Source organism: Artemia franciscana, chromosome 5 (assembly GCF_032884065.1).
Source record: "Artemia franciscana chromosome 5, ASM3288406v1, whole genome shotgun sequence".
NCBI lineage: Eukaryota > Metazoa > Arthropoda > Branchiopoda > Anostraca > Artemiidae > Artemia > Artemia franciscana.
In genome coordinates this window covers 4388214-4410005 of record NC_088867.1, presented here as the reverse complement: position 1 = coordinate 4410005, position 21792 = coordinate 4388214, and the positions used below count along the sequence as shown (strand labels likewise).

The following is a 21792-nucleotide window of genomic DNA, read 5'->3' as shown; positions in this document are numbered from 1 at the left end:
AATTAATTTAAAAAAAGTTTTTCTCACGGAAGTAAAGAGCAAAATTGAAACTTAACTTGAAACTTGCTTACAATTCGGTTACTCCCGGACCATCTGTGGATCATAGGACATCTCCAAAGCCTCGGTAAACAGTTCATATGGTTGATGTGGCTAAGATATCCTCCCACTAGGGTTGTAGTGACGTATATGCACATTGGAAGTCACGGTCTTGCGTAACAAGATATATCTACTGAAACAGCTTAAATAAACTAACTCGTGACAACAACAAAAGGCTTGCTTCAGTTTTTAACAGAATTTTAATTTTATGCTGCAGGTTATTAGTAGCATGAATCGTGAAAGATTGTTGAAAGACTTTTAAATTAGGCTTTATGCTCAGCAGGCTCATGGAATTTTCCGATCCTGAGAGTATATTCCGTTTTTCTGGTCGGTTTTGTGTTTTTTTTGTTTTTTTTTATAAGCTCTAGTTTTAGAATTCCATAGATGCTGGAGAATATCATGAGGCAGTCCATATAAGCTAATTTTTTAGATATACCTTGTGTAACTGGTGAAGCTAATAATTTCTGTTAATTTCAAGTTCAGCTTCGCTCTGTATTTCCGTGAAAAGTATGTGTGTCCGTTCTGGGAACCCTGATGCCAGTGGTTAGAGGATGGTCTTACTACGGTGACAACATATCCGTCATTCGAATAATCAGTTAACTTTTTTTCTTTTCTTTTCTGAAATTTAAAGTTAAGGAAGAAAATATGAGTTGCATCTGAAATATACTATATATTTTTAAGTTGCCATTTCCCTAGTTTGGACAGCTCTGTGACACAGTTTGTTAATTAAAAAACAACGGGCCCTCCCCTTGGGGTCTCTGACGATAGTAAACTAGGTTAGCTGTGCAATTTTGGCTTTTTCTGACTGCCCTTGCTTGAGAGTGCTTATCAAGCCCAATTTTACCCTGCTTGGACACTTAGTGCAGTGTCTGCTTCTGATTTATTTTGCTTCCTTAATATAGGCTAACATTTACCTAAAGTCCCCCTCCCTCTGCTTGTGTTTGTTTATCATACAAACTGTCAATCAAACAAAATGTCCGAGAGGCAACTGAAATCAAACGAAACTTAAATAATAATACATCCCTAAATAGAGACTGGGGTGAATACACACTCAACCCTATGCAAATAAAATTAATTATAGAAAATAATATAATTCAAAATAAAACAAAAATAGGAACGAATAAAAACAAGCCCAATTCCAAAAGAACTACAAGATTAGCTGCAGAGAAGGCAAATATCGCAATAAGATATTATTCCAATTTTTAATAAATACAGTTAGTTCAACGAATGAGCCTTTTTAGCTTATAAAATGTTAGCTTTTATCACACAGTCTGCTGAACTTTTCGTTAAGAAGTAATGATACCAAGGCTATTAAAAAAAAATGGATTTTTAGCCGAGAGCTTTTATTGTAAGTGTTTTATTCTTTATTATTTTCTTTTCTGAAGACGGCCCTTAGATATAGGGCCGAAATATTCAAACAGGTTTTGTTGGTTCACTGTCTTGGGAAAGAAGACCTCATTATTCTCTCCTCTGTGGTTGTATTATGGAAAAGCAGTGTGGTCTTCGTAATTATTTACTTATTGCTTTATCAGCTTATTTTGAACACATTAGTATTTTGATTTATTTGTGATGACTGACAGGACAGTTAGTAGTCCTGTCACCCCTGACCTAAATAATTACAGTGTAAGTATTCTGACCCTAGGAATAGAAGGTCCAAATTAGACCAGCAAACCACTGACACTTGGGAGTAGAACAGTTATTGCAAAAAGCTGTTTGAACACCTCCAAAACATGAGTGTAGTGTCCATTATGGCTCAATGCTAGAAAGACTCGGACCAGATGACACTAATGTCGTAGTAGCCGTGAACCGATCAATAACAGATGCTATACTTTCTATCTCAGATACACCAATAAGTTGTTGTAAGGTAAAGTTTGTACTTGGTCCTAGCTATAACCCCAATTCAATCAGAAACAGTAGAGGTATTGTATGCATCCCATCTGAGGAGATCACCAATCTGGATGATTTTGTAAGGAAGGTCCAAGGTGATGGCAGGATCCAACAAGTAACAATGGCCTTCAAGTATGCAAGCCCTAAGGTTATCCCTGGTTTGTATCTTCAATCAGGATGTGCAGTTCCCCCTGAAGATCTCTGTTTGTGGTGTAAGGTACACAATAAAGTATTCTATCCCCCGGGCAATATAGTGCTTCAATTGCCAAGGTTTTGGACACTTGCCTTCCAATTGAAGGAGGGGCAGAAGTTGTCTACTGTGTAGTGGACCACACACTCTTGAAGAATGTACCCAATCCAAGATAGCAAAGGAAGAGCAGGTACTGAAGTGCCCAAGCTGCAATGGAAAGAATGCTGCTAACTCCAAGGAGTGTCCAATACTCATAGAGTAGAAAGCTGTTGTTACCTACTCATTCATCAATAATATCCCCATGAGGATGCTGCTGAAGTCTTGAAGAAGATACTTCCAACTCACAAGAAACTTCTCCCCATGGTACACACAGACTCTTTCCCTTCACTAATCAACCTCCAGTTGAGGAACTCAACATAAAGTACATGATCATGTTTGAAGGAGTTGTAAGATAGATCTCTGATGTAATCAATATTCTAACCTCACTTTGCAAACTGATTTCTCATATAGTACCAAATAATTTCAAAGATGCAGTCCGTAGCCTGAACAACTCAATTGGAAACCTAAACAGAGAAAATTCAAGCCTTGCCACCATTCCAGCACTTACCAGTAGCCCTGGCAAAGCAGAAAGGAAATGTAAAGGGTAGGAGCCTATGCCTAGTCCGGCAGGTGGTATATTCAGGCCACAGAGACCTAGGTTAGCCCCCTATTACGTTGGGCTGGAGGACTAAGCACAGACTTATTAGGTAAATTGGTTAAGACTACTGGTTTGGTTCATTACCTATTAATTTTTATTTCAATACTTGTGTATTTTATTTTAGAGTTTCCCAATCTGTATTTCATTCGTTTATATTTTACATATAGATTTAGGCGACAGGTTATAAGTTAGTTTTGTATTATTTGTTACTGTATTATATACATATTGTAATTGATATTTGACATGGCAAATTGAATTATTTTGATTCTTGTTTTCCAACACAGGCAATCACTGCAGGTGAATAACTCTCTAACAATAGCAAGATAAATGATACACAATCAAGTTCAGTGAATATTGACCAATGTGATACCCGATCCAGCTACTGATTACATAAGGCACAGAATAACTGATTGATACGAACGAATATGATCTATTGGTCAAATGTGTCAAACACCAAACAACAACAAAAATCAGTTTTCTAAGGTCCCATGTCTCTACTTAAGGGTCATTCTTAGTGGTCAAGTTTATGATGTTGTTTGTAGATCCAGAATTCCCTGGATAACATTTATATGTTATACCCTATTATACCCATTATATGTAATACCCTAGATCCCGAATAACATTTACGTCCCTTAAGAACAATACTCCCGCCTTTCTTATTCGTCCTGAAAAGTGTTGTCTGTCTAAATCTCTTTTTCTCTTTAGGAATATGGTTATATGGTTAAAGGTTAAAGGATCCTAGAGCAATAGAGCCCCAGCTCCCCTGATGTGACTAATACACATGTCTAATTATTTTTTTTTGAATCTGTATTTCTGGAAATCCCTAATCCTTTTACTTGCACCTCATAGACATATTTAGCTGAGAGGTGGACATGCTGCACCTTCGTGGAATTAGAGGCGTGTTTCGAACCAAAATTTTTAAACCTTGAGAGATGTATTTGGTCCTTTAGAATACGAACTTGGTGAAGACACTTCTTTGTATAAATGAATAATAAAATTGCATTTAGTATCATTGTAGACTTTACGGGCTTAAACAGTTTCACGGGTTTCAACAGCTTGGCAGTCAAACTTACTTCGGCCCCTGAAAACCTCCGCCTATAAAAATGAATATGTTCCCTGCTATATTGCCTTCCAAAAAAGTAAAAACTTCCAGATAGTTCTTTGCACTCAAATCTCGATTATGAATTTGAAGACCCATAATTAACAATGAGAACTTTTAGTCAGTGAGTTCTAGCTCTTAGGATTTTCCTTTTTAATTTTTTGAAGCAGTTAATTCATGCAAAGCGACTTTCCCAGGTATGTTTATTCTTCTATATAAAAGGCAAAGCTTTCTAAACAATGCATATTTCTACATGAGTTATTAAAGCAGAAGAACAAAGTTTAATGTACCTTTTTTTTAGAAGATCAAAGGATTCTAACTAAGATTCTTTTCATTCTCCAAGGTGCTGAGCAACGACACATGATTGGCCAGCTGTAAGTGGCCAAAGAAACAGGATAAGCCAATGGCAATCACGACTTTCTAGAATTAGAGTGTTCAACTTGTAAAAATGGAAAGCAGTTGAGTTCTAAAGCTTGTTTAGTGTGTACTCTGGAATTTATTTGACAGAAAGCTTAACTGAATTGTTGGAGGTGGTAAGTACAAGTCAGATTTGTTGTTGATACAAACGTTTGACAATTAATTAGGATAATAAAATGTCTTGAAAAAACAGTAATCTATTAAAAGATTATACAAAAATTTTCTTAGACATGACAAGGCCATATCCAGGGGGTTATGGAATTTGATCCACCCTCCTCCCCAAAGAAAAATGTTTTTCCAACTCATAATAACGTAACAAAAATGAACATAAACAAATTTATGATGAATTTTTAAAGTTTTATTTTGTAAAAATAATCCTAGCTCCACTAATCCAGCTCCCATGAAAACAAATCCTCTTTTAAGCTTCTCCCCCCCCCCGGCAAAAGAAATCTTGGATAGAACTCTGGATATGAACAAGGGTAAAGGCCGAGATCGTGCTACCCTAAACCTTTAATTTTATAGTGAGACTCGTGGTTCAATTTAAAAAATACAAAAACAATTTATGCCCCAACAGAGAGCAGAGCTCGTAAGGCTGGGACAGCGCAAAAATATAGAGAAAAAACATCAACATCTCATCGTAATAATGATTCTAAAATTTAACACGGCAAAAGACAAACAAAATAGAAAAAAAACTTATAAAAGAGAAGTAACAAGGATAAGTAAATAAATAAATATCGGGAAGGAGGGGCGTGGGAGGCCATGCTAGACACAGGGACAAAAAAACAAAAATACAAATAAGAAGATAAAATAATTTAATTTAATTTTCCATCATCAATGGTGAATAATCAAAAATTTAGCAAACAATCTTTAATATTTGCTTTTTTAAATTTAGTTGAGATTTTTGGGATGGATCAAACAGAATTTTATTATTCAGCTTATAATTGTTAGCAATGAAGGGTATTTGGTACCTAATCGAAAACCTTGACCTTTCAGATAAAAAGGGCACTAGAACTTTTCATTTCCACTAGAATGAGCCCTCGTGCAACATTCTAGGACCAGTGGGTCGATACGACCACCCCTGGGGAAAAAAGACAAAAAACAAAAAAAAAACCAACAAACAAATAAACACGCATTTGTGATCTGCCTTCGGGCAAAAATACAAAATTCCACTGTTTTGTAGATAGGTGCTTGAAACTTCTACAATAGTGTTCTCTCATACGCTGAATCTGATGGTGTGATTTTCGTTAAGATTCTATGACTTTTAGGAGGTGTTTCCCCCTATTTTCTAAAATAAGGCAAATTTTCTCAGGCTCGTAACTTTTGATCGATAAGACTAAACTTGATGCAACTTATATGTTTAAAATCAGCATTAAAATGCGGTTTTTTGATATAGCTATTGGTATCAAAATTCCATTTTTAGAGTTTTGGTTACTATTCAGCCGGGTCGCTCCTTGCTACAGTTCGTTACCACGAACTGTTTGATTAAAAAAACCTGTTTGTATTGTTTTAACAGAAGGAATAGATCTCAAAGCTAGTTTCATGACATTAACACCGACACGTGGTGTTTTTACTGTTTTAAAAAGTAGAGTTAAGAGATAGAGTCAAACTTTAGCGTAAAGAGCGGGGCGTTGACGAGGAAGCAGCCCCTTTCATATACGAAGTAATTTCTGTTCGTTTTAAGCTTTAATGTCACTCCTTACTTTCAGTTAAAAAACTTGTTTTTTTTATTTAATAACAGTAAAGAGTGGCCTGAAACCTTAAAATCAATAGTTACTTTTCGGTATATGACTGGGACTACCCTCTCATCAAACCCCTGCTTTGTACGTCTAAGTTTAACTAACGCTTAACTTACAGCATTTATGAATGCAATAAATGTAATCATAATGTCGTACAACCAGCTTTGAGATCTATTCCTTTGATCAATTCAATAAAAATGGGTATTTTTTATGACAGAAAAGGGTGGTATGAAACCTTAAAAGGAACTGGCCCTTTTGCGTAAATGAATGGAAGTATCCCTCCTTAACCCCCCACTCTTTACGCTTAAGTTTAGCTGACATTTATCTGAAAGCATTTATGAATGTAACAAATGTAATAGATAAGTAAATGCTAGTGTTTCATTTACTGATTGTTGTTATAAAATTTTTGAGCTAAAGGTTTTTGGGTTTGAAATAAATTTCCATGTTTTAATAACCTCATCTATTCTTGAGGTATTGTGAGAGTTGTTTCTTACTCCATCAAATTGCCTGCGCGTTTGAGCAGGTGTTTTCGAAACATTAAGGCAAGAGTAAAAACTTTGGTGAAGAGAGTTTTGGGCCAAACAAGGGCCAGCTTCTTCACATTCGGAACAAGAACTGTTTGTATTGAATGTTAATGATGCTCTTAGATTTGAAATAAAAAATAAGTTTTTCAGCTGAAAGTAAGGAGCAATATTAAAACTTAAAACGAACAGAAATTGTTACGTATATGAGGATGGTCGCAACCTCGCAATACCTCGCTCTTTACGCTTAAGTTCGAGTTTTGTCCCAATCCTTTAAGATGATTGATCCTTTAACACCCTGAATCACACAGTCCGTTTGATTAGAACAAAAAGTTCTTGTAAAAGTTCTAAGAAAACTTTAGCGCAAAGAGTGAGGTTTGATTAGAATAAACAGGTCGTTTGATTAGAATAAAAAGCTCTTGTAAAAGTTCTACAAAAACTTTAGCGCAAAGAGTGAGGTATTGACGAGGGGACGACCCCCTGACATATACGTAATAATTTTTGTTCGTTTCAATTTTAATGTTGCTCCTTACTTTCAGATGAAAAAACTTGCTTTTTCAGTTAATTTTGACTGTTTTTTAAATAATGCTGGGAAATCTGGCTCCCCCTCCATGGAATATTTCCTTCCCCCATAACAAATTACTCCATGGAGAAATACTCCTACGTAACCCTTCGCCTCCACCAGAGCAATCCCACTTGAAAATGTCTGTACGTTTCCAATAACCAATACTATATGTAAACAATTGGCAAAGTTCATAACTTGCAGCCCTTCCCCGGGGGACTGTGGGGGGTCAAGTCATCTTTAAAGACATATTTACTAGGTTTTTTTACTCTGCTGAAGAAACGGCTATCTCAAAATTTTGATTAGGTGACTTTCGGGAAAAATGAGCATGAGAGGGGGGCTAACTGGCCTCCAGTTTTTCGGTCGCTTGGAAGGGGCACTAGAACTTTGGGTTTCCGATCAAATGAGCCCTCTCCCGATATTCTACGATCACCGGCTCGATATGATCACTGCTAAGAAAAAAAAACATAGTCGTGATCTTTCTTCTGACAATGCTAAATTCCACATTTTTGTCTATAGGAGCCTTAAATCTGTATAGTAAGGTTCTCTGATATTGATGGTAAGATGTTCGTTCAGATTACCTGATGTTTTGGGGATCCCCCCCCCCCTTTTCAAAATTGGGCAAATTTTTTCAGGCTCATAGTTTTTGATGGGTACTATTAAATTTTATGAATTTTACATATTTTGAATAAGTATCAGAATTGGATTCTTATGATGTATCTATTGTTACCCAAACTCTGTTTTTTAGAGTTTTGGTTACTATTGAGCCGCATCGCTCTTTACTTACAGTTCGTTACCACGAACTGTTTGATGCTTTTTTTTGTTTAATTTTCTTCGTTTTATTACTGAACTCAGTATTACCAAACAAACAAGATTGGATTAGCGGTCTATAATAATGGTTAATGGATTCCAGGTATGTTTAGAGCCGAGTGGCCTGTCACGCGCTAGTAAGGCCTCTGAGACTGGAAGCTCACATAAATTCCTTTTCAATAGCTGAGAAACATGCATTTTGTTTTTGCTACGCTTTTGTGTTTCGGCGGGGAATAGTGGAGTTTTAGAGGACCCAGAATGGACGAAAAATTGTTCACCCCTCATTAATTTAAAACTTACAGACGTAAGGAGTTGGATCTAGATGAATCTAATATACAAAATAACTTTGGTGGTATCCACCCCCTCAAAAAGCCCAAGAAGCTTTTTTTCCCATCAATTTGAAAATTATATCCTAGGGCCTTGGGAATTTTTGCTGAAAATGCCTTGGGTTAAAGAGACCTCGAAGCAGAAGCGAAAAAGAAAAACAGACATCGGTCCTATGGATACTGGGCCTAAAAGAGGCAAAAATACTTTCCAGATGGCTTGGAACTCACAGCCACAAATTTCTTGGCCAAATATAAACTTATGCAGAGTGAAAAATGGAAAACAAAATCTTTGCCTAAAAATAGGGCCTGAAATAGGGCTAAAAGCTTTTTTCTCGGGGTGGTTTGAAACCTCAAACTGTGAATCCTTGGGCCAAGGGAAACCTAATAGAAAAACAATTAGTTTGGGGGTATAGACCCTGAAAGAGGCTAGAATAATGTTTACTGGTTGACTTGAGTTTATATACTTAACTCCTTGAGCTTTGGAAACCCCTATACACAATAACGGTTCCCTCAATAAAAGGGGCCTGAAAAAGTGGCAAAAATATTTTTTATTGGGACACATATCCCCTAGACATTGAAACATAAAAATGTCTCTCGATTGCCATAAAACTTTCAAGGATCGTTGTCTGGGCCGAGAGGACCAAAGTTTTTTTTTTTAAAGGAAAGAGTGGAAAACGGGCAAAGAACAGTATTATACGTGATCAATTTCAAACCTGCATCTGTACCCCTCCCCCTCCCAGTAAAATGGAAGCTATTGTAAAAGAAAACTGAATTTGAAGATATGCCCTCCACACCCCTCCCACACCCCACAAAAAACGGAGTAAGGAAAGGGTCAAAATTTATTTTCCTGATCAGCTCAAAACTCACATCATCAATCTCTGAGCCAAGAGAATCTTAATGCACAAGAAAGAAATAAAATAACAATAGCCTACTGGATCCCACCAAAATGCCATACAAAAATTTTGGTCTCCCAATCGTTTGAAACTTACACTTGCCAATTTCTAGGCTGATGGAACCCATGTGAAAAAAAAATGGGACAAGAGCCACTCGAAAATTGCAGTCTCTAACCGTTTCTTTTTATGGCACTTGGTATTAACCAAGTGAAATATATCAATCGCAAATTCTGTCGGTCTGTCGGTCTGTCTGTCTGTCTGTCGGTCCCGGTTTTGCTACTTTAGGCACTACCAGGTAAGCTAGGACGATGAAATTTGGCAGGCGTATCAGGGACCGGACCAGACTAAATTAAAAATAGTCATTTTTCTGATTTGACCATCCGGGGGTCGGAGGGGGGAGTGGGGGGCCTATTAACTTGGAAAAAATAGAAAAAAATGAAGTAATTTTAACTTACGAACGGTTGATCATATCTTAATGAAATTTTATGTTTGGAAGGATATCGTGTCTCAGAGCTCTTACTTTAAGTCCCGACTAGATCTGGAGACATTGGGGAGAGTTGGGAGGGGGAAACCTAAAATCTTGGAAAACACTTAGAGTGGAGGGATCGGGATGAAACTTGGTGGGAAAAATAAGTTCTAGTCCTAGATACAAGTCTTAGATACATGATTGACATAACTGGAACGGATCCGCTCTCTTTGGGGTAGTTGGGGGGGGGGGTTAATTCTGAAAAATTAGAAAAAATGAGGTAGTTTTAACGGGTGATCGTATCTCAATGAAATTTGATATTTGCTTGTTTTGTTTTGTTGGTCATTGTTTGTTTGGCCATTTGCTTGTTTTGTTTTGTTATTTATATTAATAAACCCATCTTTCTTTCTCTCAAAAGCTCTTATTTTCAAATCCCGACCGGATCTTGTGACATTGGAGGGAGTTTGGGGGCGGGACCTAAAATAATGGAAAACGCTTAGAGTGGAGGGATCGGGATGAAACTTGGTGGGAAAAATAAGCAGAAGTCTTATACAAGTGATTTACATAATTGGAACGGATCCGATCTATTGGGGGGGGAGGGTAATTAAAAAATGACGTATTAATAACTTACGAAGGAGTGATAGAGTCTTCATGAAACTTCACATTTAGAAGGACCTCGTAACTCAGATCTCTTATTTTAAATATCAACCAGATCCAGCGTCATTGGGGGGGGGGGCAGTGGGGGGGCACCGGAAATCTTAGAAAATACTTAAAGCGGAGAGATCAGGATGAAACTGGATAGAAAGAATAAAAACAAGTCTAAGATACGTGACTGCCATAACAGGACTGGATCCGCTCTCGTTGGTGGAGTGGGGGGGGGGGTAATTTGGAAAAATGAGGTATTTGTAGCTTGAGACGGGTGACCAGATCCTAATGAAGTTTGATATTTAGAAGGATCTTGTGCTTTAAAGCTCTTATTTTAAATTCCGATCAGATCCTGTGACATTGGGGGGAGTTGGAGGGGGAAACTGGAATTCTCACAAAACTTGAAAATTGGGGTATTTTTATCTTACGAATAGGTGATTGGATCTTAATGAAACTTGATATATAGAAGGATCTTATGTCTCAGATGCTCCATTTTCGACTCGAATTGGATCCAGGGACATAGGGGGTTGGAGGAGGAAAACAGAAATCTTGGAAAAGGCTTATAGTGGAGAGATCGGGATGAAACGTGATGGGAAGAATAAGCACAAATTCTAGATACGTGATTGACATAATTGGAACGGATCCGTTCTCTTTGGAGGAGCTGGGGGTGTTAATTTGGAAGAATTAGAAAAATTGAGGTATTTTTAACTTCAAAACGGGTGACTGGATCTTAATGAAATTTGATATTTAGCAGGGGCTCATGTCTCAGAGCTCTTATTTCAAATCCTGACCAGATTTGTTGACATTGGGGGGAGTTGGAGGGGGAAATCGGAAATCTTGGAAAACACTTAGAGTGGAGGAATCGGGAGGAAGCTAGGTGGATAGAATAAGCAAATGTTGTAGATACGTGATTGCCATAACCGTACTGGATTCACTCTCTTTGGGGGAGTTGGGAGGAGGGGTTCAGTGCTTTGGCGAGTTTGGTGCTTCTGGGCGTGCTAAGACAATTAAAATTGGTAGGCGTGTCAGGGAGCTGCACAAATTGACTTGATAAAGTCGTTTTCCCAGATCCGACCATCTGGGGGGCTAAAGGGAGAGGAAAAATTAGAAAAAATGAGGTAATTATAACTTACGACTGGGTGATCGGATCTTAATGAATTTTGATATTCAGAAGGACATCGTGACTCAGAGCTCTTATTATAAATCCTGACCGGCATTAAGCCTCTGATTTTCCTTTTAAATCAACCTTGGTTCTTAGAATTTTGTTAGAGCTCATACCATATGAGCTCTTGGCTCTTAGCTCTTCTTGCATCGTCACAAGTGCCATATGAGCTCTTAGCTCTTGTTTCTTTTTTGATTGGGTTGGAACTTACATTTGAAAAACGATGGACCAAAGGGATCCTAATTCAGAAAATAAAGGAAAACATTGGTTTGACAGAAAAATTGGGCCCGAAAAGGGTCACAACGAATTTTTATTCTGGACTGTTTAAATATTAAGCATAAGTCCTAGGGCAAGTGAACCCTAATGCACAAAAAAATTTTTTTTTTCGAGGACACTAGCCCTCTCCTAAATCATTGTCCAAAAATCGCCAAAAATGTTTTTTTCCTATTTATTTTTAACTTTCAAAGATTGTTGCCTGGGTTAAAGAAGACCTCATATTTTGGTTTTGAGTGGAGGGTCTTAGAAGCCCGAAAGTATGTCCTCATTGTCCCTGATAAGTTTTAAACTTGTGACCGCAAATCTCCAATCCAGGAGGAACTTATTATAATAAAAAAATTAATGTGAGAGCATGGACCATAAAGTGTAAAGCGTAAAACAAGCCATTTTTTTATCATCTAGAGCCATAAATCTTTGCACCAAGTTATTGGGCCAAGAATGCCACGATAAGCAACAAAAAATTGAAAAGAACCGTTGTTTCCCCGAAAAAAAGTTGAAAACGGGTCCATTTTTTTCAACTGGATTTGTATTTAAAGAAATCAAGGTCATTTAAAGCCAAACTGTGCCTTCGACGAAGACCATCGATATCGAACATCTACAATATTCAGATACTCAGGGGTCAAGGACACACAATCAAGCAAATTACCCATTGTTCACACATAGGTCTTAGATTATAAATAACGAATGGCATCCCTACGAAGAAAGACTTATTAGATAACAGCAAAATTTAGAACCAGCTCTAAGAAATACAAATTATTCCGTTAGAACTGTGGCATAGAAATAAAAAATAAAAATACTGGTATCATAGTGAAATTCAGTAGAAATGCCCCTTACAAAGGTAACCTTTCTGATCTACCTTAGCATTTTTGAACTGTAAACCCCTAATGGATTTAGAATCTTTTCACATTCAAGTTGGATGGTGAGTCAAAAGACACTTTGAAAAGTTATCAAAATAGCTTATATGCAATATCTCGGATACAGCATGGGGGGTTAAGTTCATACTTTTGGGTAAATAAGCTTTGAATTTTGACCTAGAGAAGGGAGTAGAGGGTGGAAGCGGAATAAATTGTTTTACGCTCCAAACCTTCTAAATATTTTAAATGTTTTTGCGCTATAAGCCTCTATGAGACTTAAAATATGTTTATGGTTAAAGAGTAGGGTAGATCAAAAGACGTAATATATTGCCAGACTTTCAGAACAGCGTATCTTGAGAGCGATTGGAACAGCTTTTAGTAAGTGTTGGAGAAGAGGGCGAGTGAACCTTAGATTTTTATTTGGGTGGAGGGGATAAGAGGGTAAATAAGTTTGTCTACAATCAGATTAAAATATTGGGTAGACCCCAACCCTTATACGACTAGAATATGTCTGTGGTTTATTTGCGCTGTATATCAATAAATGTAAAAAAAAAAAATCCATTTTATAATATCATTATAAATAGCATCTACGAAGAATTTCGTTTCAGCGTTGTTATTTTTTGCAGAAAATACTTTGTGTAAATAATTCTTAGGTTGAAAGAAAAATCTGATTTCTTTCTTGTGCATGACGAGAAATAGTGCGTTCCAAAAAAAAGTGAGCTTACTAGTAATATCGTTGACTCCACTCCACAATTATTGCAATCATGATTCTACAATTTATCTCTCACCATTTTTTTCAACAATAAAATAATGTTAAATTGAGATGTAATTAATGGAATAAAAATGAAAACGCATTATGAACGGATGTACCTGTCTTTGAAACATCGAAACAGACTGACAAAAGATGTGTTTTTTATTTGAACTGCATGGTGAGCAGCGAAAAATCTCAATACATAATACACAATAAGAATTTTTAAATATATTATAAGAAAAGCTGTTGTAGGTGAATTTACTAGCAAAGCTATTCAAATTCTCTTTTTTGGTGCTACTCTTGGGGAATACTACTCGTATGACAGAATATTTACTCCCAGTACGATGTCAGAGTGGTAGCATAGGAGGATTCGAAGAAGAGTAAAACCAAGAAATTCTCTTCCTCCTATCAACCAGCGGAATATGATACAAATCCTGACGGTAATTATCTTTATCATTATTTTGATAGACACCCAAGTGAGAGGAGACTCAGGCCACAATGGCTTATGCTATTATGCCAAAAATTATTATGTCTATAAGATAAAGCTGGCATACTTGACAGGTTGATACCTTACTTCAGACCTTAGATCCTCCTGTGCCTCCAAAGGTGTCCATGGCATCTATAAGCAGCCACCAGTCATCCCTCAATGTGTTTCGCAGCAAGAATAACTTCCCACGTCGGTTGAGGGGAAGCATTTATGTTTCGCAGAACTGTCTGATGTGTGCACCTGAGTGTTTTGCGCGGCCTGCTTCTTCTTCTTCTTCCTGCGGGTTGTCTCTGGAACGACGCTTTTGGGATTCAGGATTCATCCTTACGAAGTACATTCCCCAGATATTCCCACTGATGCGTCCTAATGACATCTGTCACAGGTTGATTACCTGACATTTAATGAGCTGAAAAATCATGATCAATCAGCAAGACGATCAAATATGTCGGCAACATGAAGCAAACATCTTAGCAACTTGATTTTCAATGGCCCATGGCTGAGATGCAGTACAGTAGAAATGTAATAAAATGTCATGCTTTTACACGTAAAATACGTCCTTTAGATCTTAATTTATCCTTTAGTGCAAGACACATCAAGAATGGTTCACCGGTCATCCTTCATATGGATTGCTGTCCAAAAGTAAGCGCCTAACGGGAAGACCCAGGAAGATCCTGGATGCTTCAAGTATCCAGGCTCTTGAAGTAAAGTATGAAAATAGCATTTTGAATGTAAGATTTATAACTTACTACTAAGTAGAAATGAAATCTTACCAGCAGTAGATTAACAAAGTCATAAATGTTAAATGATAAATTGGAAATAGCAATCTCTTGATCAATATAGGGTCACTTATATTGCAAGATATCGTATACTGCTAGCCACTTCCACGCCTTTCCAGTTGGTGTCTTACAGTCTACCATGCAAAGGGATCGTCAATAGCTATGAATATATCTTGAAATATCTTGCTGTTCAATGACACTAAATCGAAATGTTGTTTGCGGATCGAATGTCACTTTTAATGCCATCGCCTCCTTCAATGAAAAGTATAACCTCGGAGGCCTTTTAGAAAATTACATGGCTTTCTGCTTAGTTTTGGAGGATATGGTCTTCTTTGTCTTTGATGAATGATTCAGATTAAATTTGATGTTCGTTTTGTTTCGTAAAGGATTTTAGACCTCAGTGGAAGCGGATGACCCTAAGATTTGATGTACGAACACATTTGTCTCTTGCAATGCTCTTCTTTATTTCTTTTTGTCTCTTTTACAACGTTCGTTCTTCTTGTTTCTTGAGGCTTCGCAAAATCTTGCCTCGTCTCTTCTAGTTGGGAAAGAAAAACATCTTGAAGACATCAAGGAAAGCTTAAAAGCAATTCCTGTTGTGACAAACGTGAAAATGCTCATTCTTTATATTCACGGAATATTTTAGGTTTTTCAAATTTCTCTTTGATGTTACTTTCTTCATTGGGTTTCAAATCGTCAAAGATAGTTCTCAGTAACGTTGGAATTGATTGCTCGGCAAGCATCTTGCTGTGTACCTATCTTATGATTTTTCATTTAACTGAAACATCTCTTCCCTTGGATTCGACCTGCTTAAACATGTTTATATGAAGGGGTTGCTTTAAGTAAGATGAATTCAGGCGGTAGACACAAAAATACGTGCGTTGCTTAAGCCACACAATTTGACTACCTTTAATCTTTTTGACCACCATGGGGAAGGACAAGTTATTCTCTATCATTAACTTAGTGCCCCCTGTTTTTCAGTGCAGCAAGAAGGTGCGGAATAAACCACTCTCAGACGTTAAACCATCAATCCAACCGTGTTTAGTGCAATTGATCATCACACCTTGTAGGCCTCTTCTACCCATTTTATCATTGATGTCTGTTTCTCGGATTTCGAAGAAAAAATTTGAAGAGCTTAAAACACATGTTTAGACCAACAATCAGCATAAGCTCAAGTTGAAGTTATTTGTTTTATATTATTTACAATAATTGCTTTAGTAGTCAGTATTGTATTTGTTAGATTAACAACAAAACACAATTATACCACCGAAATTACAAAGAAGGGAGTCATAATGTTTATTTTTTGTCTGGGGGGAAGCAGCTCTCACTGTTGTAGTAACCAAGAGTTATAGATCTTTAAACGAAATTCTTGATAAATTCGAGCTTGACAAATTGTTGTCTCTGAGCTTCAAGGAAGGGGTTCTGGTTCCAATCAAACTATGTGCGAGCCGAAATAAAGTTTTGAATTTCTTGGATGTTTCGGGTGTTTAACTAGAGCCTACACTAGGGAGGGAGATAGGTGCCAAGAACTCGAGTAAAGACAATCTTTTAGAGAGTTCAGGGATCACAGGAGACGATACCCCCTATTCGGCTCAGGGAATGAATAAAAGTACATTTATGACAATTCATGCTGCTGCTGTGGTAGATTCCAGTTAGCTGAATCTGAAATGCCTCATCAACTATATGGATAATGAAAGAGAGGCTCGGATGGGTTGTATGTTCACATCCTAGATATGCAGAAAGATCTAATACCCTAGCATTGGTTCTAAATTGGTCGTAGCTTTTTATTTGGGAAAGAGTGGAACAATTCTGTTTAGTAGAGTAGCGAATATAGTGCCCGTAAGCACGTCTACTACAATTCGCCTAAAGGTGACTTTGCCTAGTTGTAGTAGTGGAAGTTGTATTGGAGGTCCCGGCCGTACGAAAAGAGCCTTATGTGAAATCTACCACAACGTTAAGACAGGTTCAAGTTTGAAGGGTCACCACCATCTTTATAAAGCTCACATAATCATTTGATTGGTCCCTATATTTCATCAAATGATGGCTATTTTCTACTGTAAAACCAAATTAATTATAGATTCTCATCGTAACTCCCTCAAAGTCTTCTCTCAAGAATATAAGAGTAGATTTTTTCTTGAGCTTAAATGTTAAGGCATGGTTGGTTTAAAAATTATACAAGTGGGATACAAATATATTTACAGAATAGAGTAAAATATACAAAAGATACTATTGATCGGCTTAAGAGCACCTCTCGTAAGTTGCTACATAGGAAAGCTGACACGAATCTCCTTTAAAACAGGTAGAAGGTTCCTTTTTTTGACCGAGCGTAATCTGCACAACGATTTGCACATGTAGTCTATGATAATTAGACTTGACTCGCCCTTCGTAAAATACTTTAATCAAAAGCTTTTGGGTGTCTTTTGGCCAAAATTATTTTTGTTGCATAGGAGTTGCGTAGAAGTTGCGTAGGAGAAATTTTGTTGTTTGTACGGCCACACAGACATCAAATAGTTCGTGGTAACGAACTGTAGTAAGGAGCTGAACCTCGCTCAATAGTAAAGAAAATTCTAAAAAATGGAATTTTGATACCAATAGATACATCAAAAGAATTCCATTTAGTGCTTATTATAAATATGTAATTTTTATCAAGTTTAGTTTTACCCATCAAAAGTTACGAGCCTGAGAAAATTTCCCTTATTTTAGTAAATAGGGGTAAACACCCCTAGAAGTCAAAGTCTTTTAACAAAAATCACAACATCAGATTCAAAGCATCAAAGAACCCTACTGTGGAAGTTTCAAGCTCCTATCTACAAAAATGTGGAATTTTGCTTTTTTTCCCAAAAGACAAATCACGGATGCGTGTTTATTTGTTTTTTTTTTGTTGTTTTTTTTTCGTTTCCCCAGGGGTGATCATATAGACCCAGTGGTCCTAGAATGTCTCAAGGGAGCAAATTCTAACAGAAATTAAAAGTTCTAGTGCCCTTTTTAAGTGACAAAAATTTAGAGGGCACCTAGGCCCCCTCCCATGCTCAGTTTTCCCCCAAAGTCACTGGATCAAAATTTTGAGATGACCATTTTGTTCACCATAGACGAAAAACCTAATAGTTATGTCTTTCGGGACTACTTAATCCCCCACAGTCTCCGGGGGAGGGGCTACAATTTATAAACCTTGACCATAGTTTACATATAGTAACGGTTATCGGGACATGTACCGACGTTTTCAAGGGAAGTTTTTCACGTTAAAGGGGGTTGGGGGAGGGGATTACATTATAGGATCTTTCCATGGAGGAGTTTATCATTAGGGAAGAAAATTTCCATAAAGGGACCTTCGGGTTTTCTAGTATTATTTGAAAAAAACAATGAGAAAACAAATAAAAAAACTTTTTTAGGCGGAAGTAAGGAGCTTCATAAGAACGTAAAACAAACCAAAATTATTACGTATAAAAGGGGGCTCGTCTCCTCAACGATACTTCACTCCTTACGTTAAAGCATTTTTTTAAGTATTTTTAACTATTTATTCTACGGCCTTTGTGATTCAGAGGTCATTCTTAAAGAATTGGGACCAAATTGAGGCTTTAGTGTAAAGAGTGAGGTATTGACGAGGGGGAGTATCCCCTCATATACGTAATAAAAATAAACAAATATAGAATTTCGTTACGTAAGTTAATTCGTAAGTTACGTATATTTATTACTAATAAAAAAAATTGGTAAAAAAAAGTTCTTGTTGCCTTTTTAATTAACCAAAAATAGGAGTGCAACTAGGCCTCCTCCCCCAACCCCTCATTTTATCAAAATCATCCGATTAAAACTATGCAAAAGCCATTTAGCCAAAAAACAATTAATATACAAATTTCATTTTAATTATTCATGTGCGGGAAGCTTAAATTAAAACATGCATTAATTTAAAAAGTTCAGAAATTAAATAAAAAAACAAGTTTTTTAACTGCAAGTAAGGAGCGACAGAAAACTTAAAACAAACAGAAATTATTCCGTGTATGAAAGGGGTTGTCACCTCCTCAACGCCTCGCTCTTTACGCTAAAGTTTTTTATAGTTTTAAAATGTAGAGTTGTGAGAAAGAATCAAACTTTAGCGTAAAGAGCGAGAGGTTGGGGAAGGGACAACCCCTTTCATATACGGTATAATTTCTGTTCGTGTTGAGATTTATTGCCGCTCCTTACTTGCAGTTAAAAAACTTGTTTTTTTATTCAATTAATTTTTAAGAATCGTATGCCTAATTGTTAAGTCTAGCAGTATATCATCATGCAATTTTAGTGTCTCATATAGACAGACGCACAGACACAAATATTTAACATCAGATGAGATATAGATTTAGAATAAATATCAAGAAAAAATAGTGTATAACAATAAAATAAGATAATTCTTGTACTTATAACGAAAAAATTGTACATACAAAAGAATTTGTATGTATGATTAGTAGACAATAGCGTAAATAATTGTCATGTAAAGATCCCTAGGGTTTACCGTACTTCACTTATTCTTGCTCGTTTTCGACTTATCGATTTTAGTCGTAACAAAGTGCATAAATTAAGCTTATTCAGGCAATCCCTAAAGGAACATTTTAGGCCCCCTTGTCGGTACATTTGATTGCATTTAGGCCGTGTCCATTGTCCCACCCAGATGTATATACACCCTCTTTCTCTCATTGACAATTCTAAGCAATAGGTTATGTTTCATACTAATCTGGTTGCATTTCAATGTAGATCACGAGGAAACCCACACTGTATTTGATAAGTGAAAAAACGTAAAGGGAGTAATTCACCCCTCTATTGGGAGACTGAAATGCGGGATATTGAACTTTTTCCCAAAGGAATTTTTTGAACCAAAAGGCATTATTTTTTGCAAGTCCCTCTAAAAACGTGCTTAGAGGCAGCCGTGGGGCTTATCCTTCACAAGCGAGTAAGAGATTTTCGGCATTGAGACATTTCTCTTTTTATGGCACTTGGTATTAACCAAGTGACATATAGCAGTCGCCAATTCTGTCGGTCTGTCGGTCTGTCGGTCTGTCGGTCCCGGTTTTGCTACTTTAGGCACTTCCAGGTAAGCTAGGACGATGAAATTTGGCAAGCGTATCAGGGACCGGACCAGATTAAATTAGAAATAGTCGTTTTCCCGATTTGACCATCTGGGGGGGAGTGGGGGCCCGGTTAATTCGCAAAAAATAGAAAAAATGAAGTATTTTTAACTTATCAGCGGGTGATTGGATCTTAATGAAATTTGATGTTTGGAATGATATTGTGTCTCAGAGCTCTTATTTTAAATCCCGACCGGATCTGATGACATTGGGGGGAGTTGGAGGGGGAAAACCTAAAGTCCCGGTTTTGCTACTTTAGGCACTTCCAGGTAAGCTAGGACGATGAAATTTGGCAAGCGTATCAGGGACCGGACCAGATTAAATTAGAAATAGTCGTTTTCCCGATTTGACCATCTGGGGGGGGGGGGAGTAGGGGCCGGTTAATTCGGAAAAAATAGAAAAAATGAAGTATTTTTAACTTATGAGCGGGTGATTGGATCTTAATGAAATTTGATGTTTGGAGTGATATTGTGTCTCAGAGCTCTCATTTTAAACCCCGACTGGGTCTGATGACATTGGGGGGAGTTGGAGGGGGGAAACCTAAAATCTTGGAAAACACTTAGAGTAGAGGGATCGGGATAAAACTTGATGGGAAAAATAAGCGCAAGTCCCAGATACATGATTGACATAATCGGAACTGATTTGCTCTCTTTGGGGTAGTTGGGGGGGGGGGAGTAATTCTTCAATATTAGAAAAATGAGGTATTTTCAACTTACGAACGGGTGATCGGATCTCAATGAAATTTTATGTTTAGAAGGATATCGTGTCTTACAGCTCTTATTTTAAATCCCGACCGGATCTGGTGATGGGGGCGGGGAGTTGGGAGGGGGAAACCTAAAACTTGGAAAACACTTAGAGTGGAGGGATCGGGATGAAACATGGTGGGAAAAGTAAACACTATTCCTAGATAGATGATTGACATAAACGGAACGGATCCGCTCTCTCTTGGGTAGTTGGGGGGGGGGGGCATTTCTGAAAAAAAATAAAAAAATGAGGTATTTTTAACTTACGAACGGGTGATCGGATCTCAATGAAATTTGATATTTAGAAGGATATCGTGGCTCAGAGCTCTTATTTTAAACCCGACCGGAACTGGTGACATTGGGGGGGGGGGAGTTGGGAGGGAGAAACCTAAAAATTGGAAAACACTTAGAGTGGAGGGATCGGGATGAAACTTGGTGAAAAAAAAACACGAGTCCTAGATACATGATTGACATAACTAGAACGGATCCGCTCTCTTTGGGGTAGTTGGGGGGGGGGGGGGTTAATTCTGAAAAATTAGAAAAAATGAGGTATTTTTAACTTACGAACGGGTGATTGGATCTCCATGAAATTTGATTTTTAGAAGGATATCGTGTCTCAAAGCTCTTATTTTAAATCCTGACCGGATCTGGTGACATTGGGGGAAGTTTGGGGTGGGGAGACCTAAAATGATGGGAAATGCTTAGATTGGAGGGATTGGGATGAAACTTGGTTGGAAAAATAAGCAGAAGTCTTGCATACGTGATTTACATAATTGGAACGGATCCGCTCAATTGCGGGGGGGGGGGGGGGTAATTCTGAAAAATAAGAAAAATGACGTATTTTTAACTTACGCAGGAGTGATCGGATCTTCATGAAACTTCATATTTAGAAGGACCTCGTAACTCCAATATCTTATTTTAAATCTCAAGCGGATCAAGCGTAATTGGGGGGGGGGCAGTTGGGGGGACCGGAAATCTTAAAAATACTTAAAGCGGTGAGATCAGGATGAAACTGGATGGGAAGAATAGAAACCTGTCTAAGATACGTGACTGACATGACTGGACCGGATCTGCTCTCTTTGGTGGAATTGGGGGGGGGTAATTTTGAAAATTGAGTTATTTGTAACTTACGAAAGGGTGACCAGATCTTAATGAAATTTGATATTTAGAAGGATCTTGTGCTTTAAAGTTCTAATTTCAAATTCCGACCAGATCCTGTGACATTCGGGGGAGTTGGAGGGGGGAACCGGAATTCTTGGAAAACATGAAAATTGGAGTATTTATATCTTACGAATAGATGATCGG

At 37.4% G+C, this 21792-nt stretch overlaps 1 protein-coding gene across 5 annotated transcripts in view; it reads left to right on the top strand.

Moving 5' to 3' along the window:
* Positions 1-21792, top strand: part of LOC136026899 (protein amalgam-like) — a 214682-nt gene that overhangs the window by 8994 nt on the left and 183896 nt on the right. For 4 of the 5 annotated variants that reach the window (XM_065703722.1, XM_065703718.1, XM_065703721.1 and 1 more), the window contains one exon: positions 4313-4502. The gene's annotated coding sequence lies outside the window, so the exon portion shown is untranslated. Of the gene's footprint in view, positions 1-4270; positions 4503-21792 lie in introns of all 5 variants that reach the window. The other variant, XM_065703719.1, reaches the window with a different exon arrangement.